Consider the following 14,295-nt stretch of genomic DNA (forward strand, 5'->3'; position numbering starts at 1 on the left):
TGTTACTGTCTACTAAACTTGTCATAGAGTCCACAACGTTTTTAACTCCTAATTCTCGTAGTCTTTTTTTGTTCTCCTGAATCCTCGCTGGTCTAGCTTCCATGTACACATTACCTAGTCAAAGTCAAAAACTAACCAATGAGAAGAAGAAAAAAAAAATAATACATCAAAGTAGAACTGGCAAACGGATCGGTCGGGTCGGGTCATGGGTCAAAACAGGTTCGGGTCGAAACGGGTTCGTGTCCAAACGGGTCAATTAAAAAAGGGTTGTTTTGGTTCGGGTCGAAACAGGTTCGGGTCAAACAGGTTCGGGTTGGAACGGGTTCGGGTCAGAACGGGTTCGGGTCGGAACGGGTTCGGGTCGGAACGGGTTTCGGGTTGGTTAAAAAAATGATTTTTTTAAAGTGATTGTACATCAAGGGGCAATTTTGTCGGGTTAAAACGGGTCCGGGTTGGTAACCTTCGAAAAAGTTTCTGTGAGATACAGTCCCGCATAACTCCCTTTCACTCTAAATGATAACCGGCTGCAAACACTTGTATCGATCCTAATCACTAATCTTTTCACCCGTTTATTTCAGATTCAGCCGTGAATTCTTTTTTGTTTTCTAATCACAGACGCAAGCTGCAACTATCAAACTAAATCAGTCTTTTTCTACGTTCGAAAACCCGACTACAGAAATCGAGTTAGCTGTCGCAGACGCCATTAACATTGAAAAGTCAGTTGCTGATAGATCAGCAGTAAATTCGTAAAATCCAATATAATATGTCGAGTATTGAACCCAAATCAAATCCAGATTAACTTTGTAAATAACAGCAACAACACAACTCAGATTCATAACTAAAATAAGCCGTGATATGCGTGTATAACTAGATTTTCTTTGATTTAGTTCCTTCTTTGAACCAAACTCAGATCTTAATCATCAAACTGATCTGATTTCGATTCAAAATATTCTTTCAGCCAATTTAAACATACAAGAAACAGATCTAATATCGATGTTCTGATTTTGTTCTTAAAAAAAAACTAAAACTAATCGAAACAATCAACTGAATTCACAATCACTGAAACTTATTTCACTAAAATCAACAGAAACTAATCGAAACAAACTGAATTCACTATGTACTCAATTCAGACTTAAATTTTGTCTGTTATCATTTCGATCAACGACAACAAAATTTAACTTTTCAGTCATTAGTTAGATTCAGTGTATAACAATTTCAGTCGTTACTCATAGAATACTGGGATGTGAATCAGTTTCAGTTGTAATAACGCTTATACAGGTCTGCATGTATTAGGGGTACGGGTCGAAATGGTTCGCGTCGAAAATGGTTCGCGTCGAAACGTTCGAAACTCGTCCCGACCCGAAACTCGTCTCGTGCGGAAACTCGTGTCGGCCCAAAACCCGTTGTGATCCGAAACCCGTCCCATGCAGAAACTCGTGTCGGCCCGAAACCCGACCCGAACCGACCCCGTTCCAATCCAAAACCTACGTCGTGCCGAAACCGTCTCGGCCAGAAACTCAATTTGAACTGAACCCACTCCGATCCGAAACCTGCCCCGTTTATTTAAGACACTAACCCACATCGACCCATTTCTTTAATGTTGTCGACCCGCTTTGACCCGAAAATAACAAGATGGAATTTCAAGTGACCCATTGTGACCCATTTAATTAAAATATCTTAGCCAAACCAACTCACATAATTTTAAAAGCAACCCAAACTGACCCACTTGGAAGGCTTTGGGTCAAGAATGCCCCCTCTACATCAAAGAATTCGGATAATTTGCATTAGTACCTTGTGCATCATGAGAATTTGATGGATAATCTTGCATTTTACTGTTGTCCGTAGAAGTGATATGTAGTTGTTTGCGCCTACCCATACTGTCTATTCAAAAACATACAATACAATAACAATATTTAATATATAATATTATAAGGTTCGAAGAAGAAACGAGGGCTGCGCATATTAGGTATCAACATCAAGGAACTGAATATGGGCCTGATCTCCAACTGGTGGTGGCGTATTAAGGCCTTCGGCTCCCAACTTTGGGCCCTAGTAGTTAAGGCGACGGTAACATTGCCTGCACTAATGTGATTCCGAGTAGGGGTGCAAACGAGCTGAGCTACTCGAGCTCGGCTTTAAAAAAAGTTCGAACGAGCCGAGCTTAAACGAGCTCGAGCTCGAGCCTAAAAGTAGATTGTTTAGTAAACGAGCCCGAGCTTTGCTTATCAAGCTCGAGCCGGCTCGCGAGCCTAAACGAGCTTTCTATTTATATATTTTATATTAAACATATATTTATATAAATAGAAAAAAATAACTAAATTATATGTATAATAATAGTTATAATTAATATAAATTAATTAATAAATACTAAACGAGTCTAGCACAAGCTGATTTCGAGCTTCAAAATTACCTTCGAGTTGAGCTCAAGTTTAATTAGAAATAAAGCTCGAATCGAGCCGAGCTCGAGCCTGGTTGAGCTCGGACTCGGCTCGACTCAACTCGTTTGCACCCCTTATTCCGAGCAGCAATGACGGGGTTTAGACTATACCATAGCAGTTAACAAGGAGTTTGGGAAAGTTAATTTGGATCTCAATAAATACATCAAGTGTGATTGGAAAGGGCGATTCAGCCTTGTTTTGGCATGACAATTGGACCTGATGTAAACCAAAAGAATATGTATATGTATGAACTTATCTACTCATAATGAACACAACAATTGTGTACAGCTCTTTTCAAAATCTACATGGCCGAATTCAGCAAGATTGTTTCTTTGAACATATTTAAATAGAACATAATCATCTATCTTTTACAATTTACTGACCTAAAATTGAAGGTGGTTGAGGTTGCGATTGAACCAATGGTAACCCTTCGATCACTGGCAGTTGACTCCTTCCAGCGAATGAACAAGTTCGTCAAGTTCTAATTTTCCCTGGATCACTGAACTAGGTTGAGAAATGCGGTTTCATAGCGGTTTTAATGAGAAAGAGGGAAAACAAAAGCTTTTAATTCTAATTGCCGCCTAATCTCTTTAATAACCTGCATCCCAGTTAAAAAGATAAGTATTAAAATTTAAATAAACTTTTTTACTCATCTCTATCTATTAATAAACCAAATCAAATAAATAGTGTTTATATTACTATTTGGGGGCGGTCACACCACGCGTCATATTATTATTATTATTATTATTATTATTATTATTATTATTATTATGGTAAATTACTTTTTGAGTCCAGAGATTAATCTTATTCTGAATATCAAATATATGTATTCATTTTTCTTTTATTTTTTATCGTGAGTATTATATAAAAAGATTCTAATATATCACTATACATATAATTTATAAACAACGATTGTGTTAGTAATAATACTATTTTAGTTTCCATCCTTCTACTATATGTTATAACTAGTAATAAGACCCGCGTGCTTTGCGGCACGGGTACCTCGCAAATATCGAATGGATTAATCCAAGCATTATGTGATGTGTTAACGATATGGAAACGCACATTTTGAAGTATCTGATTGAACTCAATCTATCCTATAGTTGTATTGCGATTGAATCAAACGCAATAGAGTATTACTAAACCTGGAAATAGAGTACTAAAAACTCGGAAATAAGGTATAGGAAAACCCAAAAATAGGTTATTTTAATACTCGGTTTCTTAAGAACCGAAAGTGAACCCTACCCGGAACCGTGCACATTGGGTATAGTTTTTTGGTTAAATAACCGGAACTAGAACCCGTTCCAACCCTTAAAACGTGAAACCGAAACTGGTTATTAAAATTACCCAGTTTGTGCTCCTCTATGTGTCACTGGCCACAACGAATTTCTATATGAGCACAAAACAATGGTTTTAGACTATTAATCTAGAGTTAATTGCCATTTTAGTCCCTGTGGTTTGGGTCATTTTGCCAGTTTAGTCCAAAGGTTTCATTTTTAACATCTGGATCCAAAAAGGTTTCGTCGTTGCCATTTTGGTCCAACTAACTTAACCCCATCCAATGAACTCTGTTACTCAGGGGGCAATTTTGTCATTTCATATTTTTTTAAAATTTCACTTTATTTTTATGATTGTTAAAACCATTTCTTTGTTATAATATATAACATATGATTATATACATACAAAGCTATCCCTGATACACTCACCTCCACCTCCGGATTCCCTCTCCACCACCGCCTCCCTCTCCACCACCGCCTCCCTCTCCACCACCGCCTGGTCACTATGCCACACACTGCCACCCATCTCCACCTCCGATTGGCTTTGATACTTGTAGGTTGCAACAGATTCTATGGGCCGATTGGGTTAAACACCTGCGGCTAGGGTTCCACCACCACCGTTGACGGTGGTTCATGTTTCCGGCAATAAACTTAGGGTTCCAGTGAGTTTGCACTGTGCTTTTTTCAGCGACTGGGGTTGTTCTGTGAGTTCCGAGAAACGATCTAGCCAGTGGTAACAGACTAAGAACCCTAAGGCTCCGATAGTTTTCCGACGACTAAGGGTAGGGGTGAGCAAATTAACCACCATAACCGATAACCGAACCATAACCGACATAACCGAACCACTAATAACCGATAACCAATATAACCAATGGTTATGGTTATGAAACTTTGTATAACCGCTCAATCGGTTATGGTTATGGTTATGAAGTTTTGGTTAACCGATATAACCGAAACCGAACCGAACTTGTAATGCTAACTTTATATAATGAATTTGTGTTTTACAAAACCACATAGAAGGTTTTTACTAAGATAAAAGTATGTTAGTAACAAAATGATCTTGATGTAGATGCCATTTATTTTAATAAAGAACTAAGGTGTGATGTCCATAATATTTTTTGTTTGAGAATTACCTTATTAAAAAGAACCCCAAATCGGTAGTTTAACCAAAAAGTTTAGTCTTGGTTATCTTATAAAATAGGCTCAAGCTAAGTTCAAATCGTGCACAACCCTATTTATTTCAAACCTTGCTTGGTTACTTAACCGAAATTAACCAAAACCGAACCATAACCGACTTCATAACCGATTAACCATAACCGAAGTTTGGTTATGGTTATGGTTACCAAAACTCTATAACCGAACTAGCGGTTATGGTTATGGTTAATAGTAAAAACCGAACCAAACCGACCCATGCACACCCCTAACTAAGGGAATCCAAGAGCATCGGTGGTTTGATTTTGGGTCTGATTTTGATATTTGGTTTGAATTTGGGTTTGATTTTGATTTAGGTGAACCGTTCAACGGTGGTCTAAGATGTTGGTGAATGGTGGTGTTATGAGATGGTGGTTAACGATGGGTGAACGGTGGTGTTATGAGATGGTGTCGGATCGGACGCCGAAAGGGTTCGTCGGAGTTCCCAAAGTGGCAAGCAGTGATGGTTTTTCATCAAGAATGATGGGTTTTTTCATCCAACCTGAGGAAGACGATGTGTTGGATGTAAGATATTCAACAGGATTTGGCTCGTCGATGAAAAGGGGTTTCACTAGAAGGGGGATGGGGCGATGGTTTCATGCGGCGGTTGGAGTGGGTGGTGGTGGCGGTGTGGGGTGGGTTCTTGTTGTTGGATCTGAGCAACCATCAACATCTACATCTTCTAGTTTTTCCGGTGGGCCAACGGTTGTGGATGGTGGTGGTTTGTCTTGTAATACAACGAAATGGGTGACCGAAAAATCTATGTGACCTGGGTTTGGAGGGTATCACATGGAAGAAGATTTAGTGGAAGATGAGGCTGAGTTGAGGGTTTTTGTTAAATTTGTTTGATTGTTTTAAATAAATTAAAAAGGAAATGACAAAATTGCCCCCTGAGTAACAGAGTTCATTGGATGGGGTTAAGTCAGTTGGACCAAAATGGCAACAACGAAACCTTTTTGGATCCAGATGTTAAAAATGAAACCTTTGAACTAAACTGGCAAAATGGCCCAAACCACAGGGACTAAAATGGCAATCAACTCATTAATCTATGTTACATAACATGTAGGGATAAATTCGGTACCAGAACCAAAAGTACTAAATTCAAGGTCATGGATGTCCCATTATGGTCAATTAGGATTAATGGTAGTCGATTAGAATCATTGGTGGTGGATTAGTCAATGGTAACCAATTAAGATAAACTTGGTCAACCACAATCAATGTTGGTTAAAATGATATTCTAGTGGTACATTATTATCAAACACAGTGGCTTATAGTCATATGCGGGTGTATATGACCCATTGTGACTTCTTTATGGAGTGTTATTGACTTATAATGGATCCATTACAACCCATCATGCTGATATATCATGATTATAAATAACAGTCAACTAAAAATATTGATGTTAATTTAAGGCAAATGATGGTGAATTAGGGCGGTTGATGTTCTATTATCACCAATAAAGGTAAATCAAGGTCATAGATGGCCAATTGTGGTCAATTAGGATTAATGTTGGTTGACTATGGTTATTGATGATGGATTAGAGTTGGTGGTGACCAGTTAAGGTCAATTAAGTAAAATTTGGTCAACCATAATCAATGTTGGTTAAAATGACAGGCAACAGTGGTAAATTATTATCAAACATAGTAACTCGTAGTCATATACGAGTGTATATAGGGTATACATTTTGAACTTAATACCTGGGACCGAACCAGAATCGGTCATACCCGATTAATGCCCGAAACCGGACAAGAACCAAAACCGATTATACTCGGCTATACCTGATACATGATTCTAATATTTATCCTTTAAATTTATGTTAGTGCATTTATTTTAGTTTTTTTTACATTATACAATGCGTATTTATCAATAACAATATTAATTATTATAATAAACAGAAAGTCGAAAAAATAAGGTAATACAAACGCAATAGAGTATTACTAAACTTGGAAATAGAGTACTAAAAACTCCGAAATAAGGTATTGAAAAACCCAAAAATAGGGTATTTTAATACTCGGTTTCTTAAGAACCGAAAGCGAACCCTACCCGAAACTGTGCACATAGGATATAGTTTTTTTGATTAAATAACCGGAACTAGAACCCGTTCCAACCATTAAAACGTGAAACTAGGGGTGCAAACGAGCCAAGTCGAGCCCGAGCTCGACCAGACTCGAGCTCGAGCTAGATTAACTTATGAGAGCTCGGGCTTGAGCTCATCTTGTTGGTATTTTCTTAAGCTCAAGCTCGGCTTGTTTATTATCTATAAATTAATATATTAAATAAAAATAATATAAATAGACTTTTTAGGCTCGCGAGCTCGATAAATGAAGCTCGAGCTCGTTTACTAAAGAAGCTTATTCTTAGGTTCGAGGTCGGCTTGTAAACAAGTTTAAATAAGCTCGGCTCGACTCGACTCGACTCGGCTCGTTTACACTATGGCTCGTAAGGTTCGACAAGCCTAACGAACTTCACATGTGAGGCTCGAGCTCGATAAACAAACGAGCTTTATTTTAGGCTCAAGCTCGGCTCGGGCTTGATAAGGCTCGGCTCGTTTTGAGCTTTTTCTAGAGCCGATCTCGAGTAGCTCGCGAGCCGCTCGGCTCGTTTGCATCCCTAGTTTCAAACTAATTCAAATCTTCATCGGTTTAAATTTAACCTTTTATTGATATATATATATATACTTAAATTTAGTTTGTAAAATATAATTTATATCTATCATACATTAAAGGAAAATTGGTATTTAATAAACCAACCTTTAACCAGTTGGTAAATAATAATCCAACCTACAGAATTGGTATATAATAATCCTACCTATCAACATGTTGGTACTCAATGAACTTTCGTTAATTTTTTTTAACTTAAGTTAGTTTTTAAGTTTTATTTATTATACAAACAGTCTCTGTAGTTGTAATTTACTAGTTTTAACTATTTTATGAAGCAAAAAAACCACTCGAAAATTCTCCTTTTCCTCGATTTAAGGTTTATAAAATAGTTAAAACTAGTAAATTATAACTACAGAGACTGTTTGTGTAATAAATAAAACTTAAAAACTAACTTCAGTTAAAAAAAATTAACGGAAGTTCATTGAGTACCAACATGTTGATACGTAGGATTATTATATACCAATTCTGTAGGTTGGATTATTATTTACCAACTGGTTAAAGGTTGGTTTATTAAATACCAATTTTCCTACATTAAAATAAAATATTTTCTGAAAGGTTTTGTAATTAGTTTGAAACTAATTTACCTTCCCTCCTTCCCAAATTAATTCCCGCACAATCCTTCCGCCCAATATTTGGATTTCCCACACACCAATATTTGGAATTCCCGCACAATCCTTCCCTTTCCCTAACCTAATTTGTTCACTTCTCCCCAGGACCCCAGCGATTATCTGTGTTTTGCCTCCATGGCATCAGTTCTAGGAAGCAACCATGAAGGAGATTCCAGAGCCTGAAAGACATGTATGCTTCACTATTGCTACTGGTTCTATACTATATTCATTGTTCCTTGTTTTTAATTTGATTCATATAACATTATTTAGAGGACTTTGTTGATGATGTACATAAATTTCTTGGTTACCAACAACATGCCCACCAAGTGTTCGATGATTTGCTTACCACTAGGGCCTTGATTTGTTTGTTTGTAATCCTAAAACACTGATGATTCATGAATGTTTATTCTGATTTTCAAATTGCTACTCGAACTTTGTGTGTTTTTAATAATCTTATCTTACTGTTTTTGTTTATTCCTAATTGTAGTTGTCTTGTGGTACGCTTTCAATGCTTTCAGTTTGTCTACATAGAACTATAGGCACTGATTTTTGTTCTTTTAGGGTTGTGGAAGAAGGTTGTGAGGGTTTTTTTTTTTTTCAAATAGTCACCTTGTAAAAAGACTTTTTTTTTGTAGTACTGGTGTGCTGAGTTGTTCCCAAAAGCAAATCAAAATCGCCGGTGATCCAAGGGATACCAAGCACGACTAGAGGATCGCAACTTCAACTCCTTCAATTTTAGGTCAGTAATTGTTAAAATTTAAAAAAATTATGTTCAAATGGTCAACAATGTGTGATTGTGGGTATATGTGCAACAATCATGATGTATTTCTGTGATTTTTATCGGTTTGAATTGAAACTTCGTTGTTGTTTTGTTTATCAGTGTGTGTGTGTGTGTGTGTGCATGTGCAATAATCAAGTTAGTCGATCATAAATGCCTTTTGTTTGTTCATGAATTATTCACTGAATTTTATAACACCTAGTGCCGGCCAATTATAAATTTAGGTTGTGCTATATGACCCATATCAGTTGTTTGTTCAAATATTTGCTCGTTGGTTCATTTGCTTCAGAACACCAAAAGCTACTTGAGTCACATGAACCAAATGAATAAACAAACAGATCTGACCAAATCCAATCATCTCTATTTTTCAACTAAAAAACCATATTATAGAAATGCTAAGATCAAAGGTGCTGTAGTGATAAACTCCTCCATTTGTCCCAAAGGTCAGAAGTTTGACCCTATTCCACATGTTTTATATTAAATTTGGAATTTGTTTTTTTTTTTTTCTGAGCAAATACAGACAACCTGAAAGTACTGGTCCAATATGGAATTACAAATTACAACACCAGCTTGAAAAACAAACATAATTAAATCAATATTAGCAGCTCTGCATATCTTAACTCCTGGTTTCCATGTAACTGACTTCCATATCGATCAGCACATCCACTAATAGATTTAGTTCACCTACCATAATGTTAGCATGATATTAAGCAATTTAGGTTTATTCTTACAAAGTTTGGCTTCATTCCTCTGTTTGTACTCAGTTATATGTTTTTGTATAATATGTAATACTTACAAAGTTTGTTATTTTTCACTTTGAATAGTAATGGACAGATCATGGATGTACCTTGCACCAAGATCAAGTCAAACTTTTGTTAATGGGGTGCACACGTTCTTGAATTTTGCATTTGAGAGAGCTTGTGTCAATGGGGGGAAAATAAAATGTCCATGTACAAAGTGTCTAAATATGAAATATCAGAGTAGACAAACTGTTCTGGATCACCTCATATGTTCAGGGTTCCGGCCTGAATACTTGAATTGGGTATATCATGGGGAAGGCGCAACGGTTGCATCGAGGAGCACAACCCATAATCTTTTCTCTAGAATTCCACCACATGTGAATGCTTCAGCTTCACTCGAAACTGGAATCCCGATTGTAAATACTATCACGGGTCATCATCATCATCGGGCAAGAACCTTAAATAGACAGGTTAATGGTGCTTTTGGTTTCCCGTATCTATCATCAACAACATTTTCTGGTGGAAGTGAAAGGAGAGGCAGACTTGTAGCAGAGGTATGTTTAATGATTTACAAAGTTATATAAATTATGATTTTATCTTTTTGTTATGCTGAAAACATGTGGTCTTTCTTCGATGCAGATGCACAACGTTTTGGATCGTATACGCAGGGGAGAGGGTCTGCGATTCGAGGATGTTATGCTTCTAAATCAATTTGTCTTTTATGGCTTGGTTGATATTCATGATCGACACACGGATATGCGGCTCGATATTGATAACATGTCTTATGAGGTAATGAAAATAACATTCTTTGTTCATTTTATTTATAATGATGCAATTATGAATAGAGATAATATAAATTTTAATATCCGTTCAGGAGCTGTAGCCGTTGGAAGAGCGGATTGGAAACGTGAATACTGGATTGACCAAAGAAAACATTTATAAACATTTGAAATAGAAAACATACGCGGGTGTAGCGGGTGAGACAGATGCCAAACCTTGCTGCATATGTCAGGTACGCGTATATTTCTTTTATTTGTATCTTGGCGAAAATGTTAGTTTGGTTTGTGTTGGTGTAAACTTTGATGGTTTAACAGGAAGAATACAAGAATGGGAGCACTAGGTTGCGGGCATGAGTTCTACACGGGTTGCATCAAACAATGGCTGCTTTAGAAGAACGCATGTCCGGTCTGCAAGTCCGCGGCTTCAAAATGAGAGATTTAAGAGGAGGTTTTTGTTGAAGATAACAATTACTTCATCATACTGGATTGGATCAAGAATCATGAAGGTGGAGTTGGTAATGTTTATTCAGGCAAATAGTATTCTTCAAATATGAAGTATATTGGTATTCTTTTAATGCCAGTTATTTATGACTAAATAGTTATTAATGACTAAATAGTTAAGAGTTTGTTTACATATCTATACTGGATTTTATTCTCTAGGAATATAGAAGTTTTCATAATTATCTTTTGTCACTCTTGATTTTGTTCCATTTTTTAGGCTAATCGCTGTGGCGTGGCGCCCTCCACGTAGGCTGTCAAAGGCGCCAAACACCGCCCTATCCATAGGCTATTTAATTTGCCCAACCCAAAGAGTCATTGAAGTAGCTGTTTGGGTCCAAAAAAATGGCGACACCGTTATTGAGCTGTTAGTCAGATTGTGTTGTAATATTAAAATGCAATAAGTAAATATTTGTGTTAATAGATTCATTCACATTGTTAGTATATAATAAATCAACGTAACCCGTCCATCGGACGGGTATTAAACTAGTTGATTATAGATAAACCCTAGGTCAAAATTTCCACCTCTAAATTATATACAAATTCAAGACCAACTAAAATCTTTAGACATGCTTAATAATTTCAAGATGTTAATATAGTTTGTTGATGATGCATGCAGGACTTGCAGAAAAAAAAAGTTGAATAATGCGGCACAGAGTCACCCTTTGGTGGCTCACTTACATCTGAATCAAGCATTTACATTGTGGACACATTAGGTTGCAAAGTCATGCTTTCACATTTTTCTTTTCTCCGAGTTAGTTTTGCGATTTATACTAAAATAAGATATGTTTTTAATATATGTAGGTGCAGAGGTTATTTTGCCAAGGAAACAACACATCTTAGACTGTGTACTGACTACACTATTGCCTGCTTACATAAGCAGCGCAACGGATTACCTTTGAAAAACTTGCAACTAATGGGAAACCGTATGCTAATGACAGGAAGTTGTACGCATAAGCGTCTCAAATTTTGTTCGCTGCACTATAAACAACACCATGATAGATTAATGACAAACTATTATTAACATGAGGAATGCTTGTAACCGTACCTAATTGAATCTAAATTGTGATGTTGCGCAACGACTGAAAGGGAATACCCCTAGTTACTTTATATTTGAAAAAGCACGGCTGGAAACAATACCCTTCTTATTTTGGGTCGTCTGATTGTCAATCCACGGTTATAGTTTTAGAGTAGCTTTCTTGTAATATGTATATTGGATGATGGTGAAGGTAAAAGGTTGTAGAGAGAGAGAAAGGAGAGCAGAGAAAACTTCACGCGGTGCCATTAGTTTGTTACCATGACTTGCAAATTATAACTAAACCGAATGTTGAAAGAAACAAAGTTTAGAAAATGAAAAGTTGAAACAAAATGGAGATTAGGTGTGTAGATACCGAATTTAACATAGACTAATGGTCTAAAACCATTGTTTTGTGTTCCTATAGAAATACGTTGTGGCCAGTGACACATAGAGGAGCACAACCTGGTAATTTTAATAATCGGTTTCGGTTTCACGTAGGGGTGTAAACGAGCCGAGCGGCTCGCGAGCTATTCGAGATCGGCTCGAGAAAAAAGCTCAAAACGAGCCGAGCCTTATCAAGTCCGAGCCGAGCTTGAGCCTAAAATAAAGCTTGTTTGTTTATCGAGCTTGAGCTCGAGCCTCACATGTGAAGTTCGATAGGCTCGTCGAACCTTACGAGCCATAGTGTAAACGAGCCGAGTCGAGCCGAGCTTATTTAAACTTGTTTACAAGCCGACCTCGAACCTAAAAATAAGCTTATTTAGTAAACGAGTCCGAGCTTCATTTATCGAGCTCGCGAGCCTAAAAAGTCTATTTATATTATTTTTATTTAATATATTAATTTATAGATAATAAACGAGCCGAGCCCAAGCCGAGCTCGAGCTTAAGAAAATACCAACAAGCTGAGCTCGAGCCCGAGCTCTCATAAGTTAATCTAGCTCGAGCCTGGTCGAGCTCGAGCTCGCCTTTGCTCGTTTGCACCCCTATTTGAAACTAATATAATCACTCCTTTTTATTTTTTTAATATATATTATTTTTAATGTTTATGTGTTTAAATTATGAGTTTAAAAAATGAAAAAAATAGTATAACTTATTTGCATGGATCAGGTTGTCACAAATTGTCATGAATTATGGCTTATCATATCTATTTTTTTGGACATTGATGGATTCATTAGTTAAAGTGGTTCTTAACTAACTATGATGAAATATTGTTTGTTTTTTTATATATTCTTTTTGTTAGTATTGTTTTACATTTTGGAATTAAAGATCAGATATGGGTTTCAATAAAGGAAATTAGAGTTGCTTGAAATTATCAATGATATACGCAAAGTGTCATTATAAACATAAATTAGTGGTATAAAAGGTAAATGCCAGTAAAAGTATGTGTTAAATAAATGTGGCATGCACAAAGTGCCATTAAAAATCTATATTAGCGGCATAAAAACTATATGCCACCAAAAGTGTGTGTTAATCAAATATGGCATACTCAAAGTGCCACTATAAACCTAAATTAGTGGCACAAAGGCTAAATGTCACTAAAAGTGTGTGCCACTAAGTGGCATTTTTTTTGTAGTGATGGTTCAAAATAATTCTATCCTCTTCATCAGGCATGGCATCATAATTGTGTCTCACAGGTGGTGGACATTTCTTATATCCAATGCACGTGACATCCCTTTTCTCTTTCTGAACATCAATGATGTGATCCAACACATAGCTAGAGCTTAAATAGCTGTCTAACTTGAGCCGGATCGCCTCACTTTCAGTTTTAACACAAGCCATTTCTTTTTGCATTATCTCAAGGCGATTGATATAGCAATATATGTCCGTTTGTTTTCTTGAAACCATTTTTGTTAGCTCGGTTTTATCCTTTTTTAATTTTTCAATCACCGATTTAAACTCCTTTTCATGGTTTTCATAAAACATGTTGGCTTCTGTGCACTTAGAAAGATCCACGATCAACTTTTAGTTGTGGATAAATGTCACATCATACTTGTTTTGCAAAGTCTCATGTTTGCTTTGCAAGTCGCACCATTTATCGTCTAGAGAAACATGTTTGTTTTGTAAGTCAAACAATTTAGCATTTAAAGCATCATGTTTGCTTTGCAACTCAGACATATTAGCATCTAAATCGGAACATTTAACACTTAAGCTAGCACAATTATCACAATTAACAACAGTAGGTTCATCGACACATACCTGGCTTGATGAACTGCCAACATTAGCCATAAAGGTTGAATGAAGAGAAGAATAATAAGCAGCTTGATCCACCAATATAGATCTTCTATGATTTCCTGCTGTAGCATCTCCC

General features: G+C 36.6%; 1 long non-coding RNA gene and 1 pseudogene across 1 annotated transcript; one reads left to right on the top strand and one right to left on the bottom strand.

Annotated features, from left to right (window-relative positions):
- Position 1: 1 nt before the first annotated feature.
- LOC118488093 lies at positions 2-2,918 on the bottom strand. The gene is made up of 3 exons (XR_004883674.1): positions 2,822-2,918; positions 1,792-1,881; positions 2-114 (listed from the first exon to the last, which is right to left on the bottom strand). It is a non-coding gene; the product is annotated as an uncharacterized LOC118488093 (long non-coding RNA).
- Positions 2,919-8,153: 5,235 nt separating this feature from the next.
- Positions 8,154-11,154, top strand: LOC110917387 (annotated as a pseudogene).
- Positions 11,155-14,295: the final 3,141 nt, after the last annotated feature.

This window comes from Helianthus annuus, chromosome 16 (assembly GCF_002127325.2).
Source record: "Helianthus annuus cultivar XRQ/B chromosome 16, HanXRQr2.0-SUNRISE, whole genome shotgun sequence".
In the NCBI taxonomy this organism is placed as follows: domain Eukaryota; kingdom Viridiplantae; phylum Streptophyta; class Magnoliopsida; order Asterales; family Asteraceae; genus Helianthus; species Helianthus annuus.